The sequence below is a fragment of the Enhydra lutris genome, unplaced genomic scaffold, assembly GCF_002288905.1.
Source record: "Enhydra lutris kenyoni isolate GAN:26980312 unplaced genomic scaffold, ASM228890v2 scaffoldscaffold38, whole genome shotgun sequence".
NCBI lineage: Eukaryota > Metazoa > Chordata > Mammalia > Carnivora > Mustelidae > Enhydra > Enhydra lutris.
Window position 1 is genome coordinate 19,450,281 of NW_019154122.1, and position 16,000 is coordinate 19,466,280.

General features: G+C 56.8%; 1 pseudogene; it reads left to right on the top strand.

Annotated features, from left to right (window-relative positions):
- The first annotated feature begins 2,819 nt into the window (after window positions 1-2,819).
- LOC111154859 lies at window positions 2,820-4,119 on the top strand (annotated as a pseudogene).
- The last annotated feature ends 11,881 nt before the right edge of the window (window positions 4,120-16,000 follow it).

Consider the following 16,000-nt stretch of genomic DNA (forward strand, 5'->3'; position numbering starts at 1 on the left):
GCCCGTAAGTTTGCGACCCTCCCGCTCGGCCTGGGGGCTCCAGGGGCCGAAAAGCGCCGAGTCTATCTGCCAGTGGCCTGCCGAGCGGCCTCGGTGTGTGGAACAGCCCGCCCGCGGCCCCGCTGCTGCTCAACCCCGCCAGCCGGGCCGCCCTGCCTCGCCGCGACCACCGGCTGAGGCCGCCGAGGACCCCGAGCCCGGGGCTCCTGGGGCCGCCGCGGGGCCTGCCGGGAGTTGTAGTCTGCAGCCCACTGGCGTCGGGGGCCGGAGGGAGGGTCTAAACCACAACTCCCAGGAAGCTCCGCGGCGGCGGTGACGCACGCGACCGCAGGAGGCGGGACCTGAGGGAAGGAATCCCGGCCCGTGTCCCGAGAGCGACGGGAAGCCTCCCGCCCTGCTCCGGGGAAGGGCCCGGGCTCGCCTCTGCGCCAAACGCCGACGGAAGGCGGGTTCACATCGGACAGCGTGTAGTACACGTCGTCAGAAGGCGGCGGCGGCGGCCTCCGCGGACCTGTCACCGCGCCGCGGGCCGGGGGCGCGGAGCCGAGCAGCGGCGCCTGTACTGGAAGGAGCCGGGCTGCTTGTCCGGTTGGGCGCCGAGACCCTGGCACCCAAGAGGCCACCGAGGACCGAGCTCGTGCGGACCGGGCAAAGGGGGCCACGCCGCCAGGACCCGAGGCCAGTGCGGCCGGGGCGCGGAGCTCGCGGTCACGCCCCCTGGCGGGGGGAGGCGGGACTCCCGCCGGAAGTGCGTCACCTCGCGTCGGCACGACGAGGCGGGGCTCTAAGACCCTCGGCGCGGGGACGCTGCCCGTTGCCGTGGAGACGGAGGGCGCGTGGAGGCGTCCTGGCAGCCGACTCCTCCGACTGGGTTTGTCTGAAAACCAGAGCGACGCGGGCGGGTGGCTTTGACTCCCGCGGAGCCGCGGCCGTCCTCCCCCGCGGCGCCTGGAGTCCGCCGGCCGGAGCCCCCCGATCTCCCCGCCCCCGGAGCCCCCCGGAGCCCCCGATCTCCCCGCCCCCGGAGCCCCCCGGAACCCCCAGATCTCCCCGCCCCGGGCCCGCCGCGCATCTCCCCTCCGCGTCCCCGCCGCGGCTCCTGCGCCCCAAGTCTTCCCGGCGTCTGCTCCGCCCCCGTCGCGCTTCCCGCTCCCTTCGCTCAGGCGCCGGGCTCTGTGCAGAGGGCTCCTTCGGAGCGGGGCTCGGAGACCGGCCCTGCGGCTTGGGGACCCTTCAGCCTGGGGAGGTCTGGGGCCGGAGCTGTGCGTCAAGCCTCCGGCGACTCTGCCGCAAAGTCCGAGGCACTCCCGACTGGGGCCGGCGCTTTCTCCTCCGACCTTCCCTTCCCTCCTCCTCGGTGCCCTGCAGGGCGGCGGCGGCGGGCCTGCGCGGGGTCCTCTCTGGTCTCCGCACGCAGTCTCGTCCCCGAGGCTCTGGTCGCGCCTTCATGACCGCGATCAGGACCTCGACTGTCACCCAGGCCTCTGGCTCTGCTCCTGGTGGGTGCTCGCCTCTCAGATGGTTGCTGGACTTCTTGGCACTAACCTGTAACTTGGTTCTCACCTTGTGCCTTCCTGGGAGACCTGGAAGTTACCGTCCGTCCCTTCTGTTGATCCGTTAACCTCGACGGGTGTGTGACTTGCACCAAGAAACCTACACTTGGTTTTCATCCCCTGTTTCTGGCTCTTAAAACCTCTGAATTTCCTAAGTGAGAAGAGTCATAAAAGTGTGTTTTGATACTCATAAAAAGTCTCTTTCAGCAGCATCTGCGTTTGTTAATAAGGTGATTTTTGGAAAGTCTTTGTTAACTTTAAAAACAAAAGTTATTTTACCCACAAAAATGGGTTTATTAGGGAATAACAGAATTATGATTCAGGACCAGAGAGCTATGGCAAAACCGCAGGCAAGTCCAGAGAACAAAGGAGAGGCTCACGTTATTTTAGGGAGCAGGAAGAGGTTGGGAGGGTGGTTTGGTTTTGGGTTTGGTTTCGTGTTTAAGATTTTATTTATTGGGACGCCTGGGTGGCTCAGTTGGTTAAGCAGCTGCCTTCGGCTCAGGTCATGATCCCAGCGTCCTGGGATCGAGTCTCACATTGGGCTCCTTGCTTAGCGGGGAGCCTGCTTCTCCCTCTGCCTCTGCCTGCCACTCTGCCTGTGCTTGCTCTCGCTACTCTCTCTCTCTGACAAATAAATAAATAAAATCTTAAAGAAAAAAAAAGATTTTATTTATTTATTTGTCAAAGCACAGGCAGGGGAAGTGGCAGAGGGAGAAGCAGACCCCACCAAGCAGGGGGGCTGATGGCTCCATCCCAGGACCCTGGGACCACGACCCAGCCCGATCCGAAGGCAGAGGCTTCACCGACTGAATGAAAGCGCATTGGAGAGAAGCAGGAGGTCAGGGCGATGATGGGTTCTCACTGCCTGAGCTGCAGGGCAGTGGATTTCTTGTAGGAGATGCAATGCACACCTCCCGGTGGGGCCTGTGATTGGTGGTTCTTGTTGACGGTTCTTTCTCAGGAAGACATGTGTTCTTGTATTTGAGGTTGAGGGGGTACAGCTCCTTCCGGCCTCCCCTTCTAGCATTAGCAGTCCACTTTAGTGAGGCTTCCCTTTTAAAATGTTCATGGGGCGCCTGGGTGGCTCAGTGGGTTAAGCCTCTGCCTTCGGCTCAGGTCATCTCTGCCTGCTTGTGATCTCTGTCTGTCAAATAAATAAATAAAATCTTAAAAAAAAAATTCATGCTTCTAGAGGTGGGTGAGGGGAGACCATCCATGTGACTAGGGGCTTGGAACTCAGCCTCACCCCGACCTCCTTCAGGGATGGGAGAAGGGTGAGGGGCTGAACCCATTCTCCAGTGGCCAACAACCTAATCAATTGTGCCCCTGTTATGAAGTCTCCAAACAAAGCCCAAAGGACGGGGTCTGGAGCGTGGGTTGGTGGACACGTGGTGTGCCTGGACGGGCATTGGAGCTCCGCACCCTTCCCCCACCCCGACCGCAGGCAGCTCGTCCATAGGGCTGTTCCTGAGTTACAGCCTCTGATCATAAGCTAGTAATCTAGTAAATAAAATATTTCCTTGTGCGGGGGGGAGTCTTGTGGGACTTACCCATGAGCCAGTGAGATCAGATGCTATCTCCACATAAATAGTGTTAGAATTGAGTTAAATTGAATCGTTTCTGAGGAAGTGGGAGCATTGTAGGGTCAGAGAGACGTTACAGGAAATGTGGTGACCGTGTGTTCCCGAACCAGGGAGGGCACAAGTGAGCCTGCTGCTCCCCTCTGAGCTGTAGTCTGAATCAACCTAACCCTCATACAGAAGGCCACCCTCCGAGATAGAAAATTAAATAAATTGAGGAGTTAGGATATGGGGTCAAGGTGGTCAGCCTTGGCAGCAACGGGCCTCGAACCCGCCACAATGGGTGTGGTTACTCCAGTACCAATAAGCACCCGAACTGACCTGAGTGCATTGGCTCAAACATGGATTGACCAAAGAGAAGCTTCAGGACGCAGACACTGTGGTGCAACAACCATTGGGAATGATGCCGAAGTGACAGGACCCGTCCACAATGGGATTTGGTCCAAATAGTCGTGGGAATTTTTAAGGGGATTCAAAGTTTATCAGAATGCGGCAACCAGAAAGGAGAGCATGTCCGCACGCCCGTGCTGCCCACCCCCACCGCCCAGTCCGCCACGGCCGCTGTCAGCACCAGGCCCTAAGAACATAGCTCTCCTTCTGGAGACAGCAGCAGCCAAGACAGCGGGGAGTTCGCCCCTGACGGTGGGGATCTGTTCAACCAGAACAATCCCGGCTTCGGTGGCCACGCGCTAATTTTGCAATGGGGCCAGTGTTCCAGTTTGACTATCAGCATGGGGCTGGTTTTGGTCCCCTGCAAGGTGACTTTCATCCTCCTCATTGGCATTCAGAACCTCCAGGACTTCTGGCACTTTCCCAGAATCAGAGACAAAGGCCACCTTCATCAGGGACCATCAGTGCTCACCTATGGCCACTCTGTGAAGCCGGAGTCCCCACAGACTGCTGCAGTAAAACGCGGCACTCTTCCAGCTTGGATTCAAGAGGTTTTGGAACCTGAGGAGCACCCAGGTGGCTCAGTCGGTTGAGCATCTGTCTCCGGCTCAGGTCATGATTCCAGAACCCTGGGATCGGCCCCACATCAGGCTCCCTGCTCAGTGGGGAGCCTGCTTCTCCATCTCCCTCTGCTGCTCCCCCTACTCGGGCTCTCTCTGTGTCAAATAAATAAAATCTTAAAAAAAAAAAGAAAAGAAAAGCAGAAGTTGGAGCAAGAAAAAAATGGAACAATAATGGTCACAATTTTCCAGAAACAGAAAAGAAGGTCACAGAAGATGCTGATGGAGAAGATGGCCCTTGTTTACCTCAGAGAAGTACATTTATGATGACGAGGGAGGACCAAGACACTGGGAATGCTGGCGCTGCACACCTTGGAGGTCCCTGTCCGTTCCCAAGAGGAGCAGAGGGAACCTGAGGGCACCAAAGAACAGGGAATCGAACGACAAAAATGCTCCTGACTGGGGGCACCCGGGGGGCTCAGTCGGGGAAGTGTCAGGCTGTCAATTTCCACTCAGGTCACAATCTCAGGGGTGTGAGATCAAGCCCGGTGTCCGGCTCCGTGCTGGGCGGGGAGCCAGCTTGGGATTCTCTCTCCCTCTCCCCTGCCCGCCTGTGTGCGCGCCTTCAAATAGATCTTTACTACTGGATGTCACACACAAAGACATTTGTCACATAGCCAAAGAGGCACCCTGAAAGCAAAAACCCCTGCAAAGAGGACACACCCTGCGCACCAGCTTCCCTCCCTGGAAGGACCAGCCGGTGCTTCTGGGCCAGGAGATCCAGGCCCAGCCAGCGCTGGATCCGGCAAACCCCGGGAACTTTCTGGGGAAAAGAACAGCAGCTGTTACAGCATAAACAAAGGGAAGAAGAAAAGCCACAGACGGGTTACCAAAGAGGTGGGCGGGTGCGTCCATGACTTGTCACCACCAGAAGCCAGGGAACCAGTCGGTGATGTGGTTAGAAGAACTCCCAGTGAAACAACGTCATTTTTAGACGGAAAAAAAAAAAAAAAAAAGCGTAAGAGAAACCAGGAAGGAGCAGGTCTTTTCTCCGGCTCTTCTCGCCGTCCTAGAAGGGTGACTCTCTCGAAGGGTGACTCTCCAGGTAGGGCACACTTCTAGATCTTCCTTAAAAGGAAAAAGAGACTGGTTGGTCCGCGACATTAAAGCCACACGTAGTAGGCGTAGTAGGCGCACAAGGTACTCCCTCAGCATGACAATCGGAGCAGTAGAAGAGCGACGGGGAAAGGCAGGCAGCGCGACCCTGCCGGAGCGGCGAGGGAGAAGGCACTCGCGGGATCGACGCGCCCACCGGCCTGGTAGCAGCCAGAGCTGACGCCGACCAACGTGGACACCCTCGTGGGGCAGCCGGAGTGGGAAGACCAGCCGCCCCCCGTCAGAAGCGCGGAGGAGGGGTGCGGCGAGCGGCCGTGATGTGTAAAACGTCCCGCGCGGGCGTCTGCGGGTCAAGCCCCCGACTCCTGAATGCAGCTCAGGGCACGATCCCAGGGTCCTGGGACTGAGCCCCGAGTTGGGCTCTCTGCTCGGAGGGGAGCCTGCTTCCCCCTCTCCCACTCCCTCTGCTTGTGTTCCCTCTCATTGTCTCTCTCTGTCAAATAAATAAATAAAATATTTTGGGGCGCCTGGGTGGCTCAGTGGGTTAAGCCTCTGCCTTCGGCTCGGGTCATGATCCCAGGGTCCTGCGTTCAAGCCCCACATCGGGCTCTGTGCTCAGCGGGGAGCCTGCTTCCTCCTCTCTCTCTGCCTGCCTCTCTGCCTGCTTGTGATCTCTCTCTGTCAAATAAATAAATAAAATCTTTTTAAAATAAATAAATAAATAAATGAAATATTTTAACAAATAATAAAAATTTAAAAGTTAAAAATAAAATAAAACATCCCATGAGGTTTGTGTGAAACCATAATATTTTTTCTTTAAGTTTTTTTTTTAAGATTTTATTTATTTGAGAGACAGAGTGCATAAGAGAGCACAAACAGGGGGAGGGACAGAGGGAAAGGGAGAAGCAGAGTCCACACTGAATGCGGGGCTCCATCCCAGGACCCTGGGATCATGACCTGAGCCAAAGGCAGACACTTAACAGCTGAGCCACTGAGGAGAGCCTCTTAGTTCATTTTTGTTAATTTTTTTTCCTTTTTAGTTAAATTGTAAAGCACCAAGTGAGCGTCTGCCAGGAGCCGCGGACCTGTCTGGCGGTGCTGGGATGGCACGTTGGAAACTCTCGTGTGTTTTATCTTCTTGAGTGCGTGTTTATTTTTTTCTGGTTCCTTTTCATAGACAATGTTCTTTCAAAAATGCACTTTTTCGTACTTATGGAGAAACTAGAATTGCTTCTCTAATTAACGCTCGAGTTTTCAAGCCTGTGTTTTCTGCTTCCTGCAGGCACTCTCTTCCACCCAGTGTCCTGTCCTCTGTATGCTTTGGTCCCTCTGCTCCGTGTTGAACGCTTTCCTCGAATGTCTGATGAGCCTTCTTTCTCTGTTCAAATTTAAGAGACACTGCAGAGGGTAGGCTCAGGCTCAAGCAAGCATGTCGGAAAACCTCCAGACAAAAGTGATTTAGGGACTCCTGGGTGGCTCAGTCGCCTGGGCATCTGCCTTTGGCTCAGGTCGTGATCCTGGGGTCCTGGGATCAAGTCCTATGTCAGGCTCCCTGCTCCACAGGGAGTCTGCTTCTCCTTCTCCCCTCTACTCTTGTTGTCTCCCCACCCACACACCCAAAATAAAATCTCTTAAAAAAATACAGAGTATGGGAAAAAAAAATACAGAGTATGGTCGCTCTCTTGAACAGAGGTGGCCAGGGGCTGGTGTCAAAGGTCCCAAGTCCCCAGGGACCCCATCTTATTCTCCTTTGCTGCTCTCCTGTCCTCTTGGTTCCCTCCTGCCCGGAAGCCAGCTGCCTGGTAGCAAGGGGACTTCTAGCAGCGGGCGTCCGGTGGCCAGAACTTGGCACGCCCAGCTGCAAGGAAGGCTGGGATGTGTGGCTTTTACGGAGACAGGCATTGGGCAAGCTAGTGCCGATATTACCGAGGAGTGCGGGAGGAACAGGTGTTGGGGAAAACTGGCAGCCTCTGTGCTGGAGCCCCGCCTGCCTGGGCAGGACACAGCCGCCCAGCCCCTCCGGAGGCCTCCGGGGCCACTTCCCGCAGCTGAGGCTCCTTTCTGTGCTTCTGGGACCATTCTCTTTCCGCCCTTGGAGGGCGTGCCTGGCAGGCTTCCTTCTGGAAGCATAATTCGGGACAGAAGCTTGGACAGTATGCCCCACAGGGGAGGGGCAGATTCCCACCTAACCTCCCGCTTTTTTTTTTTTTTTTAAGATTTTTTAATTTATTGGACAGAGACACAGCGAGAGAGGGAACACAAGCAGGAGGAGGGGGAGACGGAGAAGATGGAGAAGCAGGTTTCCCGCCAAGCGGGGCTTGATCCCATGACTCCAGCCGAAGGCAGATGCTTCACAACTGAGCCACCCAGGCACCCGTCACCTAACCTCTCTCTTTTCACCACCTTCCCTCCGCGATTCTCTTTAGTTGAATCATCAATGTCATTGTTTTCTGTGCTCAGTGCATAGTGGCCCCTGTTAGAACTGCCTCGCGCGTGTTTTCACACGTAATTCCTACCCAGGCCAAGGAGCTGGGGAGGAGCCTCTGTCCTGTCCTACAGATAAGGACGCTGAGAGCCCAGGGTCAGGCTCCGAGGTGCCGGTGTGGATAGAAATGTAAAACAGTGCGGCTACTTTGGAAAATAATCCGGCCGATTGCTGGTTAATCATACGCATACTCTCTGCCCCATTAATGAGCAGCTTACTTGTCAAGGCTAAAGCCTGCCGGTGTCCCCAGCAGGGGGCCCTGTGAGCAAGTCACGGAGCGGACGTTGCTCCGCAGCAGGAGGAGGAACTTGAAACAGGGAAAAGGCTTAGAACCACGGAGTGAGGGGAGGGTACACCAAGGGCAGGGCACGTCCCTCCATGGGACAGCCCGTAAGAGCAAGGCTGTAGGGCCTGGGGCCACGGCGGCCATGAGAGGTGGAGCACGAGGGGGTTCTGGGGGCCCGGCAGGAGCTGGGGACGTTTGTGTTGGGAGGGCCTGCGCAGGGGTCCGCTTTTGCCAAAATTCATCAAAATTTACTCTAAAAATGGATGCATTTTATTTTAATTATTTTGAGAGAGAGAGAGCGTGTGTGCTCACACATGCGGGGGCACTGAAGCGGGGAGGGGCAGAGGGAGAACGTCAAGCTGACTCCCCACTGAGCGCAGGGCCCTACGAGGGGCCCTCACTCAGGATCCTGTGACCACACCCTGAGATGAAACCAAGAGTCCGACGCTCAGTCAACTTGAGCCCCAGGCACCCCGATAAAATGTATGTTTAAAAAAAGACAGTTAAAATAGAAGGAGAGTGTATCATGCTAAACAAAGTAAGTCAGAGAAAAACATGACTTCACACATACATGGAATTTAAGGAAACAGATGAATACTGGGGAAGGGAAAATAAGATAAAAACAAAAAGGAAGACAGACCATGAGAGACTCTGAACTACAGAGAATCAACTGCGGGCCGTCGGAGGTGGGGGATGGGGTGACTGGGCGATGGCGTCCGGGAGGGCACTTGCTGGGGTGAGTACAGGGTGTTGTATATAAGCGATGCGTCACTAAATTCTACTCCTAAGACATATACTACACTATATGTTCACTAACCTGAATTTAAGTAAAAAAAATAGAGTTAAAGGTCATCCATTAAAAAGGCAAGAACACCCGGAACATTTACGACAAACAAAATGAAGGGGCGTGAGCCCTACCGGATGGAGAAGCATATTCTTTTTTTTTTTTTTTAATTTTTTTAAAAGATTATTTATTTATTTATTTGACAGAGATCACAAGTAGGCAGAGAGATAGGCAGAGATTGGGGGGGTGAAGCAGGCTCCCCACTGAGCGGAGAGCCCGATGCGGGGCTTGATCCCAGGACCCTGGGATCATGACCTGAGCCGAAGGCAGAGGCTTTAACCCACTGAGCCACCCAGGCTCCCCTGGAGAAGCATATTCTGATCCAAACGATTAGAACGGTGTGCGGCAGAGCAGAGCCAGCGACACTATAGGGATTCCTGTAGGGTTGGGGGTGGGCCCCCCATCATAAATCCCTGGGGTAAGGGAGACCATTTAATCCATGAAGCTGATTCGGGAGCCTGGGCCTTGCACCACAACAAATCCCAAGTTGATCAAAATCAGACCTGGAATAAATAGATAAAATTATGACAGCGTGTGGGAACCAAAGGAGAATCCTCCCTTTTTTTCTTCCTGAAGATTGTATTTTTAAGTAATCTCTACACCCAAGGTGGGGCTTCAACTCAGGGCCCCCAGATCAAGTCTCGTGCTCCACCAACTGAGCCAGCCAAGGCCCCAGAGAATCCTTTCTTTTTTTTTTTTTTAAACATTTTATTTATTTATTTGAGAGAAGAGAGAGACAGTGAGAGAGAGCATGAGCGAGGAGAAGGTCAGAGGGAGAAGCAGACTCCCCGTGGAGCTGGGAGCCTGATGCGGGACTTGATCCCGGGACTCCAGGATCATGACCTGAGCTGAAGGCAGTCGCTTAACCAACTGAGCCACCCAGGCGCCCCTGGAGAATCCTTTCTTAACATCCACTTGGAAGGCTTTTTTTTTTTTTTTTAAGATTTTTATCTATTTGTTTGACAGAGAGAGACACAGCGAGAGTGGGCACAGGGAGCCCGATGTGGGGCTGGATGCCAGCTCCCTGGGATCGGGACCTGAGCGGAAGGCAGACAGTTAACAACGGAGCCACCCAGGCGCCCCTCGGGAGGCTTTTCTAATCGTGGCCCCGAATCCAGAAGTGATAAAGGGTGTTACATTTTACACGTAAATAAAGCATTCTTTCGCCCGGCAGAACTGTCCAAAGCAAATCCCAAAGACCACAAGGCTGAGGGTGATTTGCAGCTTACAGGAACGAACAGGAACACCGCTGGGTAAGACGCAAAGAGAATGGGCCAAGGATACCAAAAGGACAAGAAAGGAAAAGTTTGGGTTTTTAAGTGAAAGTTCACGCTTTTTAAAGGCAAGGAGCCCCACCCTCCAGAGAGGACAGGCCAAGGGCGCCCGGGGCCCGGCCAAAGCGCGCTTGTGGTCCTCGAAGCCCCGCGCTGCTTGGCTGGCTGGGGTCGGCGCAGGTGCCCGCAGCGTGTGCAGCCGGGTGTGGACCAGCAAAGACACCAACGCAGTGCGGCTGCCGCACTCCCACGCAAACCCACAGGCGCACCTCCAGGCGAGAGCGGAGAGCAGTTAGTATGCTCCAGCTGTAGACACGGGGAGCACCATCCCTGCAGATGCATGTGCTGACCATGGTGGCTGAACAGGCCACCGGCAGGGCTCTCCAAAAGTAACTCTGTAAGGTCGTGTCGGTGAGCCAGGCCTGACTCGGGGAAGAAGTCCACTGATGACATAAACCAACGACTGAGTGAGAAGAGTCCCACTTCCCACAAGGAGGCAGATCCAACCCCTTGAACGACCTGAAGAAACGACAGGAACCCGTGTGGATACAGAAAGCGTCATTTCGAATGCGGGGCTGAGCTGAGAGGTGCGCGGAGGGAACTGGCCACCCTGGCAGCCGCACGACCCAGAGGAAGAGGCGGGCTGGCACCGAGCTGGGGGGAGCTGGCCGAGGCGGGAGCAAGGGCTCCCATGGGGGCAGGGCACCATCTGCGGCGGGCCAGCCAGGGGCGGGCCGAGCACCCAACGGCAGGCTTAGTGTCCTGGAGGAATTGGGCCTTGTCCCCCATCTCCCTGGCCAGTAGGGCCCTGCATGTCTAAATGACTAAATGACCAGTGTTGTGTAGCTACCGACACGCAGGGGACGTGGGGCCCTGCGGGGCTGGGAGGACCACTGCTGTGCAGGCAGCTGACTTACAGGTGTCCCCCAGCAGGGCAATGCTGAGGACGGTGCCTTCCAGAAAGAGAGACTTTCGACTCTTTTCAAGTAGCGAAACCAACAAAATGATGAGATTCAGCATAACTTTTTGCAGAAAGGGAGAAGAGGGAAATCCCGAGCTTTCTTCTGGCTTCACAGGGAGATGGCTCAGATGCCCTTCAGAAAAGACACATGCCAACTTGGAGAGCGGCACCAGGGCATGACGTCACTGTGATGGATCCAAGCAGAATGTTGGATTTGGGGGCGACAGGTCACACTTGTAGAAGCGCAGGTGCGAGGGGCACCTGGGTGGCTCAGTGGGTTAAGCCTCTGCCTTCGGCTCAGGTCATGATCCCAGGGTCCTGGGATCGAGCCCCGAATCAGGCTCTCTGCTCAGCAGGGAGCCTGCTTCCTCCTCTCTCTGCCTGCCTCGCTGCCTACTTGTGATCTCTGTCAAATAAATAAATAAAATCTTAAAAAAAAAAAAAAGAAGTGCAGGTGCGGAGAAGGTGCCTCTGTGCAGACAGCATGACCAAGAGCAGGTGGGACTTGCCCCATGAGTGAGCAAACAGGACTAGGTGGCAGTAGGAACAGCGGATGCCAGCCTGTGCCCATATGGCTAGGGAGATGCACTTCAAAAGCCCAGGACATCTCCATCCACAAGGAGCACACAGCAGTTATGTCCAGGCTGGAGAGCCGGTCTGCCCCCACCCAGCAGGGACAGCGGCAAGAGCGGTCACCCGCTGCACCAGCTTTCTCCCATGCAGAAGCAAAGGTGACCGGTAAGGTGGGCAGAGCCTCTCCCCACATAGCCTCAGAGCATCACCGAGCAGCAGGGTCCCCATTGTTGCTGTAAACAGTGGCACCCCAGGCCCCGAGGTCACTCTGGCTCTGAGGGACCTGGCATCCAAGGTCAGGAGCAGCCACTTGGAACATGTTCTTTCTGTCCCCTCTGCACCCTCCCCCAGCCCTGCTGGCCACTAGCAGCCACGGTGCCCTGGGTCTGGGGTCTGTGGAGCATTTGTCACACATGGTGATGCCCCCGTGGATGCCTGCCGGGGACAGGGGACTTGGGGGTGCTGTGGAGACCATCCCTTCCCCCAGCTCAGGCCACATAGATGCCCAGGTCACTGCGCGCTCTGGTCCGCTGGTGGCTGAGGACCTTGCAGGGTAACCAGACCGTGGTCTGCTCTCGTGGAGGGAGGCCACCTCACAGAGAGGAACAGGGACCTGCTGTCCACTTGAGGGGAGAGCTTTGCCAAGTTCTGGGTGCCTGAGTCAGAATGGGGTATGGCTCCCACCAAGGTCCCCTCTGACTTGACGTCAGGTCCCGCCCTGCCCCCCGAGAGAGGGGCACAACGCTGGGCCCACCCCTCGCCTTGCTGAGATCCCTGTCCCGCCTGGTGCTCTGTGGCTCGACCAGAGGTTACCTCTCAGGCCATGCTTCTCCAGGAGAGAAAGGTGCTCCTGCAGCTGGACAGAGGGAGTGGGACAGTGGCCCTTAGAGTCCTGGGGATGGTGTGTGCCACACGCACAAACTGCTGTGGCAGGGAGACCCCATGGGCTGTGGGGGCCCTGGACATGGGCAGCCGCCGCCCTCCCAGAGCCTAAACAGCTGTCAGCCCATGTCCCTATGTCTCCATGCTCCCCATCCTGCAGGCCTGATGCCAGCCTCAGGGAGGCCCCTGGCAATCTCCAGGCCCTCGCCAGCATGAAAACCTTGTCTGCAAGCACCCCTGGGGATGGGGGATGGCCCCTGGAAGTTGTCACCTCAGGCTGGTCTGGCTGTCCCAATGGGCAGAAGCATTTCTGTGGGCAGGGGACCATGAGGGCTGGGCCCCCCACTCTGCACAGGAGCTCAGATGGACACCAGCCCAGGGCAGCCAGGATGTGACCTGGGTGGGTTCACGGGGAGGCTCCCTCCCCAGATAGGAGAGGCAACTAAAGGGGTGCTGTGGGTGGCCGCGGCCCACCAAGCTCTGGGTCATGCCTGGGAAGCTCTCAGGCTCCGGCAGCAAAGGGACAGGCAGTACTGGGGGTGCAGAGAGGATGAAAGCCATGAGGCTTCTGGGGACAGCCTTTGTTTTAAAGACGTATTTAGGGGCACATGGGTGGCTCAGTCAGTTAAGTGTCTGCCTTTGGCTCAGGTCATGGTCCTGGGGTCCTGGGATCCAGCCCCGCATGGGGCTCCCTGCTCAGCGGGGAGCCTGCTTCTCCCTCTCCCACTCCCCTGCCTGTGCCCTCGCTCTCTCACTCTCTCTCTCAAACAGTCTTTTTTTAAAAGATTTTTTTAATTTATTTGACACAGATCACAAGCAGGCAGAGAGGCAGGCAGAGAGAGAAGGAAGGAAGCAGGCTCCCCGCTGAGCAGAGCCCGATGCGGGGCTCGATCCCAGGACCCTGAGATCATAGCCTGAGTGGAAGGCAGAGGCTTAATCCACTGAGCCACCCAGGCGCCCTCAAATAGTCTTTTAAAAAATTTATTTATCGGAGAGAGAGAGTGTGTGAGCACGAGGAGGGGCAGACAGAGAAGGGAACAAGTCCCAGGCCAACTCCGCACAGAGCCAGGAGCCCAAGGTGGGGCTTGATCCCACCACCCTGAGATTAGGACCCTGAGCCAAAACCAAGAGTCGATGCTTAACCAACTGCAACACCCAGACACCCCCTGGGGACACCCTTGAGGTCAGTCTGGTGCCTCTGGGCAGGACGAGACGACTGTCTGCTGTTGATGTTCATGATATGAGGGTCTTAAAAAAAATCTATAAGTGGAAAAGTGAATGGATTTTTAAAAGATTTTACTCGAGAGAGAGCAAGGGAGAGAGTGCGTGTGCGTTTGCACTGGTCTCACTGGCCCAGGCCTGGTTGCCCCCCAAGCCCCTGGACAGGGGTGGGTGAGCCCCACCCAAAACCCCCCAGAGTAGGGACGGAGAAAGGAGGTTCCCAGAAAGAAATGGGGGTCACTACTCCTGGAAGTTAGAAAGGCTGCGGGGCAGGGGGACACATCCTGGCCATGCCGCTACGGGAGGACCCTGGGGGTCAGCTTTGGCAGGCGGGTTGGGTCTTCTCTCTCTTCCCTCCCTCATGTCAGCCTGGCACCACCCCAGCAGTTGGGCATGCCTGCAGAGCCCGGCTCCCGCCTCGGGTTTCCAGCAGAACTGCCCAGGAAGGTGGCTCCCTCCAGTCAGAAGTAGGGGCCACCTCTTCCAGCCCACCTCCACCTCGCCTCTGGGGTCAGGAAAGAGGTGGATGGAGGGAAAGCTTCTGGTACACGTGTGAACTTGGAACAGTGCCTGGCTCTTCTCTTTGGGGTGGGCCGACAGACCGGCCACATGGTCTCTGAGTGTGGGAAGTGGTCCACGCTGAGTGGTGTGTCCCAGGCCCTCATCTCTGCAGTCATGCCCACATGCCCTTTCTGGTGGGAGGGAGGCCACCAGGGCCACACTCAGCTGCCTGGGGAAGGCGGGTGCTGACTCTCAACCCCTCCTCCCCTCCCCTCCCTTTAGTGGAGCAGAGATGACAACAGGCTCAGATACTCCTATAAAGGCCACGAGCCCTTATATTTCTGGGCAGGGGGCTGTCAAAGGGACTCTCACCAGAGGCTCTCAGGACTTGGACCCAGGGTCAGAGATGGATCGTCTCTGTGGCGCCAGAGGCAAGGGCCCCCAATCCTTCCATGTTCCCTTCAGGCTGCGGCTGGTGGCATGTGGGCTTCAGGCCCACACAGAGGCCAGCGCTGGCACTGGGCCTCAGTGGGACTAGAGAAGGTAGCCCCGCTGGCCATTGGCAGGGGCAGCTGTGGAGGCTGGTGTGGGATAAAGGGTGGGGCAGTCCCTCCCGGTCTCTGGGGACAGTTCTTTGCTTCCCATGGGAATAAAGGCTTTCTCCCACAGCCCCACTGCAGCCCAGCAGAGCTTGCACGGGGACACTGGGCACAGCTCTCTCTTCATCATCGCCTGCTCTGTGCCCCCAATAGGCAGGGGGCCCTGGGCAGAGCAAATACCCACATCGGGGGTGGACAGACAGCAGAGCCCCCAGCCCTGGCCAGGAGTTGCCTTGACCAGGAAAAGCTCTGCCCTGGTGAGTCCCCAGCCCCCAAACAGGCTCAGGGTATGCACCCCAGACCCCCAGGGGAGGCGCTGGGCTGGATCCAGGCGGATCTCTACCTCGCCAGCTTTGCAAAACCCTGCACAGGCCTCCTGGTTCCGCCTGGCTCTCCTCTCTGGAGTGGGCTGACAAACCAGCCGCCCAGCGGTCCTCAGGCCCAGAGATGCCACAGGAGTGATCTGGCCACTGCAGACTATGGCGCCCCCCGTCCCCATGCCCTGTCACTTGGAACCAGAGTGGCTGCAGTTCCTTCAGGCTTCCACTGGAAACTGAGGGCCAGGGAGCTCGGAGTAGGGACGGGGGGTCCCTAGATTATCATCATTTTTTGCTTCCCTGTGGAAGCTCCTGAGTGCCCCCCCTCCGCTCCCCAAGCTGGGGCAGGAGTCCAAGCCCAGGGATCTCTGTGCCTGAGGAGAGGGCAGAAGCCAGGCCCAGGCCCAGGGAACGCCCCTCCCAAATCTTTACTCGGAAATCTTCTCCACCAGGTGCAGAGGCCTGGAGAGATCCCATTCAGGGTCCCAACTAGCTGAAGGGGCCTAGTGTCTGGGTGAGGGTCCTCCAAGGCGTAATGAGGCTGGGCCTGGGGAAAGGGTGGTGGAGGCCTTGACATCTGGTGCTGACTTGATCCAGAATTTTCTGGGATGACCAGGAATTGGTAAGGGCAGGTGGGGGGACTAAACGAAAAGGGCAGCCATAGAATACATCCTCCCCTTCCCCAGCAGGTGAAAACTGCACCTGGGCGGTGCTACAGGGAACCCAGGGAGGGCAGGACAGCTGCTGGGGACCACTCCTCACCTCCCTGCCCAGGGCACAGAGTGACCCCTTCCACCAGAGACAGACCCCTTGCACCTAAGGTGTTTCTGCATCAAGTCCAGTCAGGTCAGGCAG